The sequence below is a fragment of the Dipodomys merriami genome, unplaced genomic scaffold, assembly GCF_024711535.1.
Source record: "Dipodomys merriami isolate MVZ:Mamm:240054 unplaced genomic scaffold, mDipMer1.0.p SCAF_987, whole genome shotgun sequence".
Lineage (NCBI taxonomy): Eukaryota > Metazoa > Chordata > Mammalia > Rodentia > Heteromyidae > Dipodomys > Dipodomys merriami.
The window spans coordinates 140,613-157,339 of NW_027206609.1; the positions used below are offsets into that span (position 1 = coordinate 140,613).

General features: G+C 39.0%; 1 long non-coding RNA gene across 1 annotated transcript in view; it reads left to right on the plus strand.

Annotated features, from left to right (window-relative positions):
- The first annotated feature begins 6,187 nt into the window (after positions 1 to 6,187).
- The window catches only part of LOC138822096 (uncharacterized), a 47,717-nt gene continuing 37,177 nt past the window's right edge, over positions 6,188 to 16,727 (plus strand). The window contains exon 1 of the long non-coding RNA XR_011370346.1: positions 6,188 to 6,473. This is a non-coding gene — a long non-coding RNA (uncharacterized lncRNA). The remainder of the gene's footprint in view (positions 6,474 to 16,727) is intronic.

A 16,727-nucleotide genomic window follows, 5' to 3' on the forward strand; every position in this document is an offset into this window, starting at 1 on the left:
TTTCATTGTTGGCATACAGAAAAGCCATGGATTTTTGAGGGTTTATTTTATACCCTGCTACTTTGCCAAAGTTTTGAATCAGCTTGAGTAATTTGGGAGTGGAGTCTATTGGATTCTTTAAATACAAGATCATGTCATCTGCAAAGAGGGAGAGTTTTATTTCTTCTTTCCCTATTTGGATCCCCTTTATGTTTGCATCTTGTCTTATTGCTGTAGCAAGGCGTTCTAATACTAGATTGAAGAGAAGTGGAGAGAGTGGACATCCTTGTCTTGTTCCTGAGTTAAGATGAAATGGCTTTAGTTTTTCACCATTAATATAATGCTGGCTGTAGGTTTGTCATATAAGGCCTTTATTGTATTGAGAAATGTTCCATGGATTCCTAATTTTTCCAAAACCTTCATCATAAAGGGGTGTTGGATCTTGTCGAATGCTTTTTCTGCATCTATTGAGATAACCATGTGCTTCTTATTCTTGCTGCCCTTGATGTGATGAATTATATTAATTGATTTGCATATATTGGACCAGCTTTGCATCCCTGAAATGAATCCTGTTTGATCGTGGTGTATGATTTTTTGGATGAATTGTTGAAGTCGATTGGCCAAAATTTTGTTGAGAAGTTTTGCATCAGTGTTCATCAAAGAAATGGGTTTATAGTTCTCTTTCTTGGATGAGTCCCTGCCTGGTTTTGGGATGAGGGTTATGATGGCTTCACAGAATGTGTTCGGTAGTGAAATTTCTCTTTCAATTTCATTGAACAGTTGGAGGAATATTGGTGTGTGCTCTGCTTTGTAGGCCTTGTAAAATTCCGCTGTAAAACCATCTGGTCCTGGACTTTTCTTAGCTGGGAGGCCTCTTATTGCTTTTTGTATTTCAATGCTTGATATGGGCTTGTTAAGATAGTTTAACTCATCTTGGTTTAGTTTTGGCATATCAATATTTGCTAGGAAAAGGTCCATTTCTGTCAAGTTCTCAAACTAATGAGCATAAAGTTTTGAGAAGTATTCCCTTATAATGTTCTGAATCTTGGTTGTTTCCGTGGTGATGTTTCCATTCTCATCTCTGAGTTTATTAATTTCAGTGTGTTCTCTTCTTTTTCTGATAAGATTTGGTAGGGGTCTGTCAATTTTGTTAATTTTCTCGATGAACCAACTCTTTGTTTTGTTGATTCTTTTTATAGTTTTTTTGGATTCTAATTCATTTAATTCTGATTTAATTTTAATCATTTCTTTCTGTCTACTGGATTGGGGTTTATCTAACTGCTCTTTCCAAGGAGGTTTAGATGTGTCATTAAATTGTTGGTTTCAGATCTCTCCAATTTGTTGATGTAGGAGCTCAGAGGTATAAACTTGACTCTGAGTACTACCTTTGCTATGTCTCAGTGGAGCTGGTAATTTGTGTGTTCATTTTTGTTGAATAGTATGAGCATTTGAATTTCCTTTCTAATCTCTTCCATGACCCACTCGTGATTCAGCAGTGTATTGTTAATGCATTCCATGAATGCCTTTAGTGATCTTTTTTATTCTTTTTCTGCTCTCTCAATTCCTGTATTACTCTTTGATTAGCTTCCTCCCATTCGTGGGATTCCTGTAGTTCTCTTTGAGTGTTCTCAGCCTGCTCACGCCATTCCTCCCTTTCTCTTTGAGTATTCTCAAGCTGCTCAGACAAATCCTGTATCAGTTTTTGAGTAGCTTCCTCACACTTATGATATTCCTGTATAAACTTTTGGATTGCCTCCTCTCTCTCCTTATCATGCTCATACAGAGTCCTTTGTAAGTTTTCAATCTTTTCATTTATCATGTTTGCCAACAGTGTTTGTAGAGCTATTTGGGAACTCTCCTCTTGATTATTCATTACCTGTTCTATCCCCTCATTATCAAGATTGGGAATTGAGATACCCGGACTTGCCATTTTTCTTGTGTTTTTCTGGCTTACTCTGCCCATTTGAGATGAAAATAGCACCAGTTTTGTGCTAGAACACTCTCTTAAGGCAAGCATCAACCAAATTCTGAATTTGCACAGTCAATAGTCTACAGATACAATAGTTCAACAGATACAATCTAGTTCAACAGATAAATCTATTCAATATCAAACAACTATATGTTAATGGGCTATGAACCGCAAAGAAGAATTTGGAAAACCAGAAATTATTAGGGTTAGGGAGCGATGTGGGTAAAAAATAGGAATAGATTGATGTCGGAAATCACAGGGAGTGTTAACTAAGTCCTAATCTCAAAGCAGGAAATAGGTTGGGTAGGATGAAAGTGGAGAGAGAGCAAAAATGAAGAAAGGGAAATGGAAAAGAAAAGAAACCAGAAAAAATAGAAAAATAAAAATTAATAATATTATGCAGGAATTCGACAAGAATCTATTTAAAGAAGACTGTGAATATAATGAGAGAATGGGACGGATATAAAGGAGATGTGAAAACTTAAAAATAAAATGCTTAAAATATTATATAGGTATAAAGAAGTATTACTGCTATTAAGGAATTTATGTCTCAGAGGTATTGAATATTGAATTGAGTAATAAATTTGTGGATTAAGTGTGTACACAATGGAGGATAGGGTCTAATATTCAACTCCAGGTTTATCTGAGGATGTGCAGGACAAGAGGTACATTCCATAAAGAAGAACGAAAGAGAGGAAAAGATGAAAAGGATAAGAAAGGAAGAAAAAAAGATCCGAATTTCAGTAGAGCTAAACAAAAAACAAAAAGATAAGTAAAAAAGAGAAAGACATCAAAAAAGAAGGAAAAATGCACACATGTATCCCTAAAATAAAAATTGTAAGAGGGAAAAAAAAGTTACTGGAAAACATTTTTTTTTCAATCAAGACAAAAATTAATGATTTAAAAAAGTTTAAGAAATGAAAATTTTTTTAATATAAGGTACCAAAAAAAAAAAAAAAAAAAAGGAAGAAGAAGAAGAAAAAAAAATCTTTGATTTTTTGCAGAGGGGTGGGAAAAAATCCTGGATCTCCCTTGTGTCCATAACCAGCCTCTTGTTGGAGTCTCTTGTCTGCTTTTGGTCCTTTGGCTTGGTTGGTTTCTTAAGTCAGTTTATTCTAACAGTCAGAAAAATGCTCTGCTTTACCCAGGATTTTGTGATCCTCCTCCCAGGCTAGTTCAATGGGAGTCAGATCTGCTTTGAGTATCACAAAAGTGGGAGATGCTGTGATGAGGCTAGGTTCTGGGTAGAGTTGAGGCCTTTCAACAAGCAGTAGCTTTTTCCTGGTGGCTAGTTTGTGAAAGACTCACAAAGCCCAGCCTGGAGCCATTCTCGGGTTTCTGTTTACTGAATTTCAATTGATTGTCGAGGCTTCTGTAGGGAGGGCCAGCCTCTGGCTCTGATTACCCAGTGAAGAATGCCACTACTAGGGCTGGCACCCAAGCTGGGTGACTTTTCCCTGGGTGGAGCTGAGTCTGGCAGGTCACAATGCCGTTAAGTTCTTGTGACCTGCTAAATGATTCATTTTATTCCAAGGCTTGAGTTGGAGCTCTTTGTCAGTATCCAAGATGGAGATCTCCAGTAGGGGGGGAGGGGTGGCATTCCCTCCTCTTCTCCCTGAGAAGGAGTGAGGACATCAGGCTTCTACTCACGCTGAGTCTTGGTTCCTGGGTCGTCTCTGGTCTGTGACCTGCAGGATGAAGATATCTGCTCCTTGTCGGTTCTTGCTGGTTTTGAGTAGAATCCGCTCACCTGCTGCATCTGGCTCCTTTGTCCCGGACTTTGTATGGCTCAGGTATGGCGCCTGCAGTTGCAGCTGCCACTGCGGCAGCTGCTCACAAGAGCTCAGATCTGTCTCCTTGCCTGGATTTTCCCTCTCTAGCCTGACTCTCTGTCCTGTGATGGCACACTTGGTGTGATTCTCTGGCTTAGGACTGTTCACTGGAACTCTAAAAGTGCTTTCTATGTGAGAGCTCGTTTAGACTCCAGCTTCTCCACCATCTTCCCAGGTCTGACTTTCTTATATTCAAGTACAGTGATCTTCTCCTTCATCCACATTGCTGCATATTTACCCAGATCCTGAGTACAAATTTAAAGCTTGGAAGATTAAACATCACGAATTGCAAGCCAGTGAGTTAATTTTTTATTTTACTTTTCTCAGTATGGGCTTGAAGTCAGTTTGTGGCAACTCTGCCTCAACTTGGATCACCCTAGGCTGGGGTGCAGCGACTAGACCTACAGCTGCTTCTGGGATCCTAGACCCTCAGGTCTTGCAGGGAAAGCAATGCACAGAAAAATGTGGCGTTTTTATGTTTCCTTCCTTTGCAAGGTGACCCTCATGGGTCTGAATGACACTGTTGCAAAGGGTACTTTACCTTGCATTGCTGAAGGCTGCCAGACTATCTGGGAACCCATAGGCCCACTTGGCAACATAGGCCCTGATTTCGAATCCCCCTCCTAACACCAACCAATGGCAGGATATACTAAGAAAATTGTTCCCAACCATAGGAAGAACAATGGAATGTTATCAATGTCAATGTTCAATGAGTTGATCATGAATGATGCTACTATAAATTTAGGCAGCATCATTTCAGGAGGCTAATTGATTTTTATTTAGTATTTATGAAGCATAAAAAGAATATTATTACTTACAGGAATGCAATAATTTCAGGACACTGTTTCATTTCATTAATAGTATAAGGATGAAAACAATAACATTAATGACATGGACGCATTATTAATACCCAGGAATTGGTAGGAATGTATTCTATATAACTGAGTAATATATAGACATCTTTAACACTCTATATAAATACATAGAAATATATATAAATACATATAAATACTTCCATCTGCAGGTCAATCTGTTCTTATTTTGCTAACACCTGGGGCTTGATCTCAGGTCCTGGTTATAGCCTTTCAGCTCAATTTGCCCCAGGATGGCGTACTGACACTCACCCATTCATGAATTGGGCCTAATTGGCTTGTGGCTGTGAGATCAGTTGCCAGCATTCCCTAAAAATGAATTGTGGAGTAAGAAGTTGATGGCGATGCATGTTTTCCTTTTCTGTGAAAGTCCTGAGTGTCGGGTATGAAGTGGAATACATATGCAGACCTATATCTTATGTAATCAATGTTTTATGTGCCATAATAATCAAAATAAATGGTCAATACATGAATAAAACAAATAAAATAATTGCACTGAATGCAATATGGAGTCAACATATGTATGTAAATATGAATCATATATGTAAATTGTACATGAATAGGATGTTTTCTAGTGGTGGGGATCTATTTCAGGCCTAAAGAACCGACTTGTATTTCTTGACTTCAAGGAGGCCAGCTTCCCCTTCCCACACAGTGCAAGAGAGTTACCAAGACCATAGGTTCCAATCCCAGTCCTGGCAGAAAAATGTCACCTTTATATTATGTAATAGTATAGTAATTCTTAGGTATTTCATTATGCCTCCATTTTATGAATGTGATTGTTTAAATGCTTCATAAAGCATTAACTAACATCGATCAGTGTCCTATAAAATAATTCTATATAAATTTATCCTAGAATCATTCAAGGACTGCTCTTTCAATCATGACATACATCATATTCTATTGGTAATCATATGGACAAGAATATGTTTCTTAGGATCTCCTTCCATTTTGAGGTGGCTGGACCAGGATTCCAACTGTGGGCTATAGCTCCTGCCACTTAAACAGGAGGATAGGGAACTTATCAGTCTGTCCAAGAACATCAGTAAGATCAATGATTAGGCAGGCACCAGTGGCCCTCAACAGTCTTCCTTGATACTTACAAGGCTGTGATGGGTGGATCATGGTCGAAGTCACACTAGGCAGGAAAGTCCAACTTCAGTGCCAATAAAGCCAGAATCCCTGTGGCTCTAGTGTGGATGGCCAGCCTTGAGCAAAAGCAGCTCACAGACTGTGCCCATATCCTCAGTTCATGGTCTGGGACTGGGAACAAACAGCCATACACAATGATCTGTGCAGCCATGCGGCTAAAGCAGGTCACCCTATTGTCTCCAACTGAATTGGACATTGTTCCCTGGGAAAAGGGCTGGGGGAGCTGCTATCTTCTTGACTCCGCCCATGCTGTTTGCATCACAGGATTCTGGCCACACCCCCATTCTTTCATTGTTCTTTCTGACCAATGAGATACAAGAATGGCGGCCACGCCCACATTCCATGCTGCCTGGTAGCACCAGGATTCCCTCTGTTAGTTTACAACACTACCAGCAGTTGAGGAAGGTATAGATGGTTGAGTGGTGAGAAGAGCCTCAAGGCGACTGGAATAGAGAAGGAAATTGAGATGCCTGCCTAGTCCCCAGCCCCCCGCCCCCCGCCTTCCCAAGGTTCAGAATTTCAAACCAGGCAATGGCACCCTGCCAGGCTGTGTAAAGCCCCAACTTGGTCAAAGGCCTTGGTTCTCTGAGGACATGTGTCTGCAATGCCACTGCCATTCCCATTCGCCCCACCTGGAGCAGCCTCAAGCAACTTCCCCCAGGAGCACATGTGAGTGGCTGCCCCAAAACCACCCCTACACTGGGTCAGACACCCCTCTGAGGGCACCAAGACCCGCTATTTGTTTCCTCTCCCTGGCTCTGAGGAGCCACCTTTCTGTTTTGGGCATTTCTAAAACAGAGCCTCTATATGCTCTGGCTGGGCTGGATTGATGTCCTCCTATCTGTGACAGGTATGCTCCACCGGGCCTGGTCATCTGTAGTTGGGGTGGTAGACATGTAGCAACATGCACAGTCATCAATTTAGATGGATTATCTCAAACATTTACTCCACAGCAGCCGAGTTTTTTTTTTAATTGTGAAAATACTGTCCAGAGGGGTTCAAATTACATGGGCAAGTTATGAGGACATATCTTATCAAGCATTGTAGCCTCCTCTTTTGTTTCCCCTTCCCATCCCATCCTTCCCCCACCCCCTTTCCGATCCTCCCCCTCCCCCTACCAGAGTTGTCAAGTTCATTTTCTACATACCACTTCTATGTCTCATTGTTGCAATAGGTCCAACTTTAATCCCTATTTCAACGATTTGTTTTTTCCCTTCCCCTCCATAAATTATAACAACATCAAATACAGTGAAAGCAGGGATTATACCGTGGGGGAGGGATATAAAAAGCAACAAATAAATAAATCTTATGAATGTACTAGAAAGAATCGTATGAAAGAAAAAAAATTGAATAGATATCTTAGGGTTCTTTTCACTGATATGTATTTATCTGAACTTTTATGCTTGACTCAGATATATACTAGTTATTGCAAATAAGGGAAACCATGGGACCTATCTTTCTGTGGTTCTGGCTTACTTCACTTAATATAATATTTTCCAAGTCTTTCCATGTCCTAACAAATAGAGCAATGTCATTCATTCTGATGGAGCCTTAGAATTCCATTGTGTATATATAACCCAATTTTTTGATCCATTCATCTACCGAAGGGCATCTGGGTTGCTTCCATATCTTAGCTATGGTAAAAAAGGCTGCAATAAACATAGTTGTGCTGGTAGCTTTAGTGTGGTCTTCTTTGTAAATATTTGGGTAAGTGCCCAAAAGTGGGATTGCTGGATCATAGGGGAGCTCTATGTTGAGTGCTTTGAGGAACCTCCATAGAGCTTTCAAAAGAGGTTGAACAAATTTACACTCTCACCAACAATGAAGTAAGGTTCCCTTCTGTCCACATCCCCTCCAGAATCTGTTATCAGAGTTCTTCATTATAGCCATTCTAACTGGGGTGAGGTGGTATCTCGATGTTGTTTTGATTTGCATTTCTTTTATGGCTAGAGAGGTTGAGCATTTCTTCATTTGTCTATTGACCATCCTTCTTTCCTCTTCAGAGAAGTTTCTATTTAAGGCTTTAGCCTTATTTATTGGGCAGTTGTTTCTTTGAGGATTTGTTGTTGGGGGATTTAATTTTTTGAGTTCCAAGTATATTTTAGATATGAGACCCTTGTCTCTAGTATGGCTAGTGAAGATTTTCTCCCAATCCGTGGGCTTTCTATTGATCTTGCTAACTATGTCCTTTGCCATGCAGAAGCTCTGCAACTTTGTGCAATCCCATTTGTCCAACCTTTCTTTGATTTCTTGTGTTTCTGGGTCTCTATTAAAAAAATTCAACCTGTGCCAAGGAGACCTAGGATTTCTCCTATTCCATCCTGCAATGTTTTCAGAGTGTCTGATTTGTCTCCGAGGTTTTTGATCTATTTGGAGTTGATTCTGGTGCAGGGTGATATATTCGGATCTAACTTTAGTTTTCTATAAGTAGTTAACCAAATTTTCCAGCACCCTTTACTGAAGAGGCTGTCTTTCCTCCATTCTATTATTTTAGCTCCCTTATTGAAGGGTAGTTGGCTATATGTCTGTAGGTTCATTTCGGGGTTTTCAATTGTATTCCATTGGTCCTGAGGTCTGTTCTTATGTCAGTACCAAGCTGTTTTGATTACAATTGCTTTGTAGTAGAGTTTGAAATTTGGTATGATATTCCTCAAGCACAGTTTTTTCTGTTGAGGATCGTTTTGCTATTCGGGGTCTTTTATTATCCTCTATGAATTATTAGATTGCCTCTTCTCTTTCTTTGAAGAATGAGGTTGGAATATTGATAGGTATCGCACTGAATTTGTAGAGAGCCTTGGGAAGGATTGCAGTTTTCACGATGTTTATCTTTCCAATCCATGAGCATGGGAGTTTTTGCCACTTTTTAAGATCTCTTTTGATTTCCTTTTTCAGGTTTTTAAAATTTTCATCATAGAGTTCCTTCACTTCTTTGGTTAAGTTAATTCCTAGGTATTTTATTTTTTGTGGGGATATTACGAATGTAGATGCTTTCCTAATTTCAGCCACACTTTTCTCATTGTTGGTATACAGAAAAGCCATTGATTTTGAGGGGTTAATTTTATACCCTGATACTTTGCCAAAGTTTTGAATCAGCTTGAGTAATTTGGGAGTGGAGTATATTGGATTCTTTAAATACAAGATCATGACATCTGCAAAGAGGGAGAGTTTCACTTCTTCTTTCCCTATTTGGATCCCTTTATGTTTGCATCTCGTCTTATTCCTGTAGCTAGGCATTCTAATATTAGATTGAAGAGAAGTGGTGAGAGTGGACCTTCTTGTCTCATTCCTGAGTTAAGAGGAAATGGCTTTAGTTTTTCACCATTAAGTATAATGCTGGCTGTAGGTTTGTCATATATAGTCTTTATTGCATTGAGGAAAGTTCCATGGATTCCTAATTTTTCCATAACCATCATCATAAAGGGGCGTTGGATCTTGTCAATTGCTTTTCCTGCATCTATTGAGATAACCAGGTGGTTGTTATCTTTGCTCCTGTTGATGTGATGAATTATATTAATTGATTTGCGTATATTGACCCAGCTTTGCATCCCTGAAATGAATCCTGTTTGATCAAGGTGTAGAATTTTTTGGATGAATTGTTGAATTTGATTGGCCAACATTTTGTTGAGAAGTTTTGTATCAATGTTCATCAAATAAATGGGTCTATAGTTATCTTTCTGTGATGTGTCCCTGCCTGGTTTGGGCATGAGGGTTATTATGGCTTCATAGAATGAGTTCAGTAGTGAACTTTCTCTTTCAATTTCATTGAAGATTTGGAGGAGTATTGGTATGAGCTGTGTTTTCAAGGGCTTATAGAATTATGCTGTAAAGCCACCTGGTCCTGGGCTTTTCTTAGATGGAAGGTGTGTTATTGATGTTTCTATTTCAATGCTTGATATGGGCCTGTTAGGATGGTATAACTCATCTTGGTTTAGTTTTGGCATGTCAATATTGCTAGGAAAAGGTCCATTTCTGCCAAGTTCTCAAACTTATTAGCATAAAGTTTTGAGAAGTATTCCCTTATAATATTCAGAATCTTGGTTGTTTCTGTGGTAATGTTTCCATTCTCATCTCTGAGTTTATTTATTTGGGTGTGTTCTCTTCTTTTTCTTATAAGATTTTCTAAGAGTCTTTCAATTTTGTTAATTTTTTGGAAGTAACAAATCTTTGTTGATTCTTTCTATGATTTTTTTTGGATTCTAATTCATTTAATTATGATTTAATTTTAATTATTTCTTACCATCTACTGGATTGGGGATCATCTTGCTGCTCTTTTTCAAGGAGACTCAGATGTCATATTAAATGGTTGGTTTCAGATCTCTCCAATTCGTTGATGTATGAACTCACAGCTATAAAGTTGCCTGTGAGTACTGCCTTTGCTGTGTCCCAAAGGAGCTGGTAATTTGTGTTTTCATCAACATTTGAATTTCTTTTCTAATCTCTTCAATGACCCACTCGTGATTCAGCAGTGTGTTGTTCCAGTGTGTTACAGGATTTTCTCTGGTGGCTTTTCCTTTTGAGTTTTAATTTTTTTCCCTTGTGGCCTGAGAGAATGCAAGGTATTACTTCAATGTTTCTGAAAAGTGATAAAATTATGAGAGGAAGAAAAAAATTAATAGAAAAAAATTAAAGTAAAAAATTAAAAATTAAAAAAAAACTTTTAGAAAAAAATTGTAAAAGGTACAAAAAAAGAGTTCTTTGATTTTTTTGTGGGGGATGGGAAAATCCTGTATCTCCCTTGTGTTCTTAACCTGTCTCTTGTTGGAGACTCTGGTCTACTTGTGTTTGATTTTCCTGTGGTTTAATGATTTCTTAAGTCAGTTTGAGCAAGCAGAAAAATCACAGCAGACGATTCTTGAACCACTGGTGAAGGTCTGGGTCGGTTCGTAACAATCAGACCTCATTCTCCTCACAGCACAGTTGTGAGGAAACAAGGGATTTATACAGAGGGATCTCTGGAGCATGGCTAGGAACAGAGGGAGTAGTCTTCAGATAAGGTTCTCGGCAATTCTGTGAGGAAATGACAGGAAGATAGCCAGAAAGGGCTCAGGCAGGGCCTGTTATTAATTGTGCAACAGATGTGGGATTATGAAACAAAACATGGCTCTCTCTCATCATTACCCTATCCCCATGAGGAAGAGGATCCTTCACTGTGTTGAGTTTTGCAGCTGGAGATACCAAGGCAGAGAGAAGCCAGGTGACCTACTTATGACTTCAACTTCAGAGGAAGCTCTGCCTGACTTTGCTAAAATGCTCCCTAGGACAATGGGTGCTATTCAGTCCGCTTCTTGTGGTAGGAAGTCCACTTCTTGTCAGTCGTGGGGCTAGAACTCTAGGCATGGGCGATGTTCCCAAAAGCCTCAGCAAAAGGCTAGTGTTCTACCACTTGTGCCCACAACACTACTTTTGATTTTCTGGTGGTTCTTTGGAGATAAGAGTCTCACAGACGTTCCTGCCTGGGCTGGTTATGAACCATGATCCTCATATCTCAGCGTCCTGTGTAGTTAGGATTAGAATTCTGAGCCACTGGCACCAGACTTAATTGTAATTCTGACTTTTTTTCTCTCTCTCTTTCACAAGAACTGGTCAAATGGGTGCTGGAGGAGGGGGCCCAGCATCCCCATGTGGCTGGAACCCAAGGTTGGCCCTCTCATTCTGGAGGTTGGCTGTGGGTCAGGAGCTGTCTCCTCAGCTTGTTGAAACAGCTCCATGAGATAAGCCCTTCTGTTACCTGGATAGACGGTAACAGTTATTCATTGTCCATCCAGCCTTACTAGACTTATTGTATTGCATTGCTTTCTACAACATTTTCTAGCACCTGGCCAAAATTATGATATGTATTTACAGAATGAAAATGTAATGCCATCTTAAGAAAGTTATTTAGGGCTCCGGGAATGTGGCTTCATGGTACGGTGTTTGCCTAGCATCCATGAAACCCTGGGTTCAATTCCTTAGTAACACATACACACACACAAAACCACTGGAAGTGGTGCTGTGCCTCAAATGATAGAGAGCTAGCATTGAGCAAGAGAAAAAAAGCTCAGGAAAATTCCCTACCCCTGAGTTTATGCCCCTCTACTGGCAAAAAGAACAAAAACAAATCAAATCAAAAGAACACAAAAACATTCAGTTAGTAAATGCAAAATAAATAACCCACACTTGGAATATATAATTGCTCCTTCCATACTGACCCCTGACAACAGTTCCTAATTCATGTCCTTTACTTATATGAGGATACTGTGTTGAAAAAATCTTGTTCATTAAGTCACAGCAATTAATGCCAGGGATGTGCTTAGATGTCAGGTAACGTTTAATTCTGGAAATTCAACCATTCCAGGATTTGTGTCGTCACTGTTAATCACAAAGGGAATGGTAGGCTATGTGTGATTTTGAAATCTTTTTGGACAGTTATGGCACCAAAAATGCAGAGGTTAATTAATAGTTGTGAAAGAAAATAAGGAATAACTCCAGATAGAAGGAATAAATGATAGTAATTATGGTATACCAGAAACTGTTCTTGAGAACCATTTTTGGTTATTGTAGAACTAATTGTTAGCTAGGCTGTTCCTCATTGCCTTTAGCATTCTAAATCTCTTAGGCTAGCTCTTAATCTCTGTGTGATAAATGTATCTCCTTCTAAGCTATTCTTTCATACCTTATCTCCTTTGCTTTCTAAAAATCTTATTCTGTCTATATTTCTCTATGAACATTTCCTGATACTAAATACACCTATACAGATGGCACAGGATGCTAATGTAAGGGTCCCATAGCTCATCAGTCATTAATGTAACAAAATGGAAAGGAGGACATATTTATTGCTACTTCAATTTTTCTGAATTGCTGCAATATCATTTGGTTAAAATTTCCATTCTTTTTCTACACAGTGTCATTCAGTGCACATAAATGCAACTATGAGCCAGGTGCTGGTGGTTTACTCCTGTCATCCTAGCTACTCAGGAGGTTGAGACCAGAGGATTGTGGTTCAAAGCCAGCCTGGTCAGGAAAGTCCACGAGACCCTAACCTTCACTTAACCACAAGAAACCCGGAGGTCATGTTCTAGCTTAGCACCCAGGATCAGAGTTCAAGCCCCACAACCAACAAAAAGGTGAAATATGACTTTAAGTTTCCCCAAAAGGAATGACAAGTTCAATAATCTTCCCAAACAAAAAAATTCCAAAATGATTCAGTGCACCTACTTTTGCTGAGTTATGTTATGGATTCTTTTCTGGACATATGCTCTAAAAACAAATCATTTAACTAGGGATACAGGTGGACCCATTTCAACAATGAGATTTACAAGTCATTATGTCGAAAAACGAACTTTACAACATTGGTGGGGGGGAGGATCGGGTTTGGGGAGGGGGGAATATGGGAAGGGATGGGAAGAGGAAACAAAGAGGAGGCAACAATGATTGATAAGAAATGTACTCGTTATCTTGCCCATGTAATTGTAACTCCTCTATACGTTATGCTCACAATAATAAAGAAAGAAAAAAACTTGTAAAATATTAGCTTTACAATAAACTTCATCTAATATTTCTCGTTTGAAAAGAGAAGTCTATACAGTTGATGTCACTTGGCTTTCTTACTATCTTAGTTTAAAGCCAAACCAGGCAGGAGAGGCTGTCAAACTCTTATTTGTAATTACACAGCAAAAAAGCCAGAAGTGGAGTTTTGGTTCAAGCAGTAGAGTACTAGCTTTGGGGGTAGGTGAGCAGGAAAGAAAACTGTTCAGGGACAGGGTTCAGCCTCTGGCTTCAAGCCTCAGAACCAACACAAGCTAAACACAAAAGCAAACAAAAAAACAGATATTTCATTGGACCCTCCTTAAAGGAGTATTGGTCTGAGAAATGGCTCCTTTTGCTGATCATACTCACTGGATGCTTTTTTGGAATCCTTATTGCTCTGGAGAACTCAGGACCAAACTAAAGTAATTGATAACTGACTTCTGCAACAAAAGAATCATCTCGGGGTGAAATATCCATCCAAAAAACACTATAAAACATCCATGTCTTTGTTTCATTGCAGTAGAATTTTTTTTGGGGGGGGGTCCAGTCTTGGGCCTGAACTCTGGGCCTGGGCGCTTTACCTCAGCTCTTCAACTCAAGGCTAGCGCTCTACTACTTGAGCCACAGCACCACTTCTGGCTTATTTTTGCTTATGTGGTGCTGAGGAAGTTTACCCAGGGCCTCAGGCATGCAAGGCAAGTGCACTAACACAGAGCCAACTTCCCAGCCCCTGAAGAAGAACATATTTAAAACAATGTTATTTCTTTTTGTTCTATGCTGGCCATCAAATGGCACATTATATCTTTTTGTAATACTCTCAACTAGAAGTTTACAGAAAAATTATATATAAGTAAAAACACACTAGAAAAATTCAGGGACAAAGTTTCCTTCAAGCTTTCAGATTCTCTTCATTTACAGTATAAAGGAAAGCACAAGTTAACTTGAACTTTGTCAATACTCTATGTTCCATTCCTCTACTGGGATCAGTTTCCATATCCAGTAACAGTTACTTCCAGGAACAATCTATGGTGCTGCTTGAGGTATAATGAATGATTTCTGGCTTCACCGAAATAATACAAGAACACATTTGGACCTGATGTAACACGTATTTCAGAGACAACTTAGTAAAGAGAAAATATGAAATTTATATTTCTTATAAATACATTATTCATGAGTATATTGAATTCAAAATTTGTAAATTCTCTGTAAATTAAGGCGCATTTTAAAGAGGAAGAAGGTTCCTAGATCATTTTTTTTGTGAGTATATGTGCTGCACATTATTTCCCAAGTGTACATGAATTTGTTAACTCGTGTTAACTATAGCAATAATAAGAGAAAGAGAAATTCTGTGTTTAAGTATAAAGGTTCAATACACTATAGAAGACTCTACAAATAAGACCACATTGAAACAATAAAGCCAAGTCCAATATGTAGATTTATGAGAGTGATATAGAGAAAGCATTACTCCTACGTGGAACCCGAAGTATGAGGCCACTCCCTTCCTAATCACGCTTGCTAATGACACAACTTTGTAGAAATTAGAATGGAAGAATAATTCTGTTTCCAATGCAAGTCAGATATGGATTTAATAAGGAAAAAATTCCATCTTGAGAGAGCAGGGATTATACTAGCCATCAACTGGTGGATAAGATCACATTTTTTTCTTTCCTTTACTTATATATTTTTTGTTGGTGGTGGTCTTGGCACTTGAATTCTGGGCCTGGGCACTGTCCCTCTGCTATTCCGCTCAAGGCTAATGCTCTACCACTTTATCCACAGTGCGGCTTCCAGTTTTCTTGCAGTAAATTGGAGAAAAGAGTCTCCTGGACTTTCCTACCTGGGCTGGCTTTGAACCCCAATCCTCAGATCTCACCACCACCCAGCTTAAGATCACATTTCTAACCGTGTACATTCAACATATGTAATGTGTATGTTCATCTATCTTTATATGAATTCTTGAGTTAAAAATCTGGGTTACAGCTTAGACTTTACACTCACAAAAATGTTTGTAGTTTAAAAGTTGTTTCTACTGGATAAATGAAACCTAAGTATGTAAAGGAGTCTGGGAAGTTCAGATTGTATCCAGCCTGGGCGGAACAGTGTTTGAGACACTATCTGTAATTAACCAGCCAAAAGCTAGATTGGAAGAATGGCTCAGGTGATGGAATAACAGTCATGAGCAAGAATGATGAATAAGAGCTTGAGGCTTTTGCATACATACATATAAACATACACATACACACAGAGGCACTTATATGTGCACACACATATACACAAATGAAGCAACTCTCAGAATATGTAGAAAAGTTAGAAAATAATAGAAAGTATGTCCTGAGTGAGACTAGAATCAAGTGGTAATTTTTAAAATTAGAAATTAATTTTTAAAATTAAAATACTAAAGTGAACTTTCTTCAAAAAAGTTTGAGAATATTACATAAGTAGGGACCAGAGATAGTAAGAGAGTCAAGTAATCAATATTAAAGGGATAGGATCCATGGAGGAATGAATCAGAGACCCGGCAGGTGCATTTGAAAATGTTCATACCCTGTGTCAAATGTTAGAACATCTTTGAAAATAGTGCATGAACAGTCTGAGAAGTCTAGTGGATAATATCACTGGAAAAGTTCAGAATTGATAGTCTGTATCTAGATTAAATAAACCAAGAAGGGGCTGGGAAGGTGGCTCAGTGGTAGAGTGCTTGCCTTGCATGCATGAAGCCCTGGGTTTGATTGCTCAGCACCACATAAGCAAAAAGAAAAAAGCCAGAAGTGGCTCTGTGGCTCAAGTAGTAGAGCACTTGCCTTGAGCTGAAGAGCTGAGGGACAGCATTCAGGCCCAAATTTCAGGCCCCATTACTGGACCCCAAAATAAATAAACAAACAAACAAACAGATAAAGAAATAAACCAAGAAACTATGGTGGGGCAATGTGATATAAGCCTTGAATTCTAGCACCCAAACTGACAGGAGATTAGAGACTGGAATTACTACTGAGAACTTCGCTGGACCAGGTAGTATAATTTTGTCTTAATGAAACAAACAAAACAAGAAAGGAATACACAGTTGGAAATTTGGGCTAATTTTTTCATTATGTTTTGAGAAGCCAAGTTTTCTATTGAAATACAACTAATCCTCAGTTTTGTTTTATTTTATTTTTTATTTTTTTACTCTTTTTTTTTTTTTTTTTTTTGGTTCCGGTTGTGGGGCCTGAACTCTGGGCCTGGGCACTGTCCCTCATCTCTTGAGCTCAAGGCTAGCACTCTACCACTTGAGCCACAGCGCCACTTCCAGCTTTTTTTCCTTTTTCCTTATGTTGTGCTGAGGAATTGAACCCAGGGCTTCATGCATTCGAGGCAAGTGCTCTACCACTAAGCCACCTTCCCAGCCCCTCCTCAGTTGTGTTTTAAATGCGCTCTTCA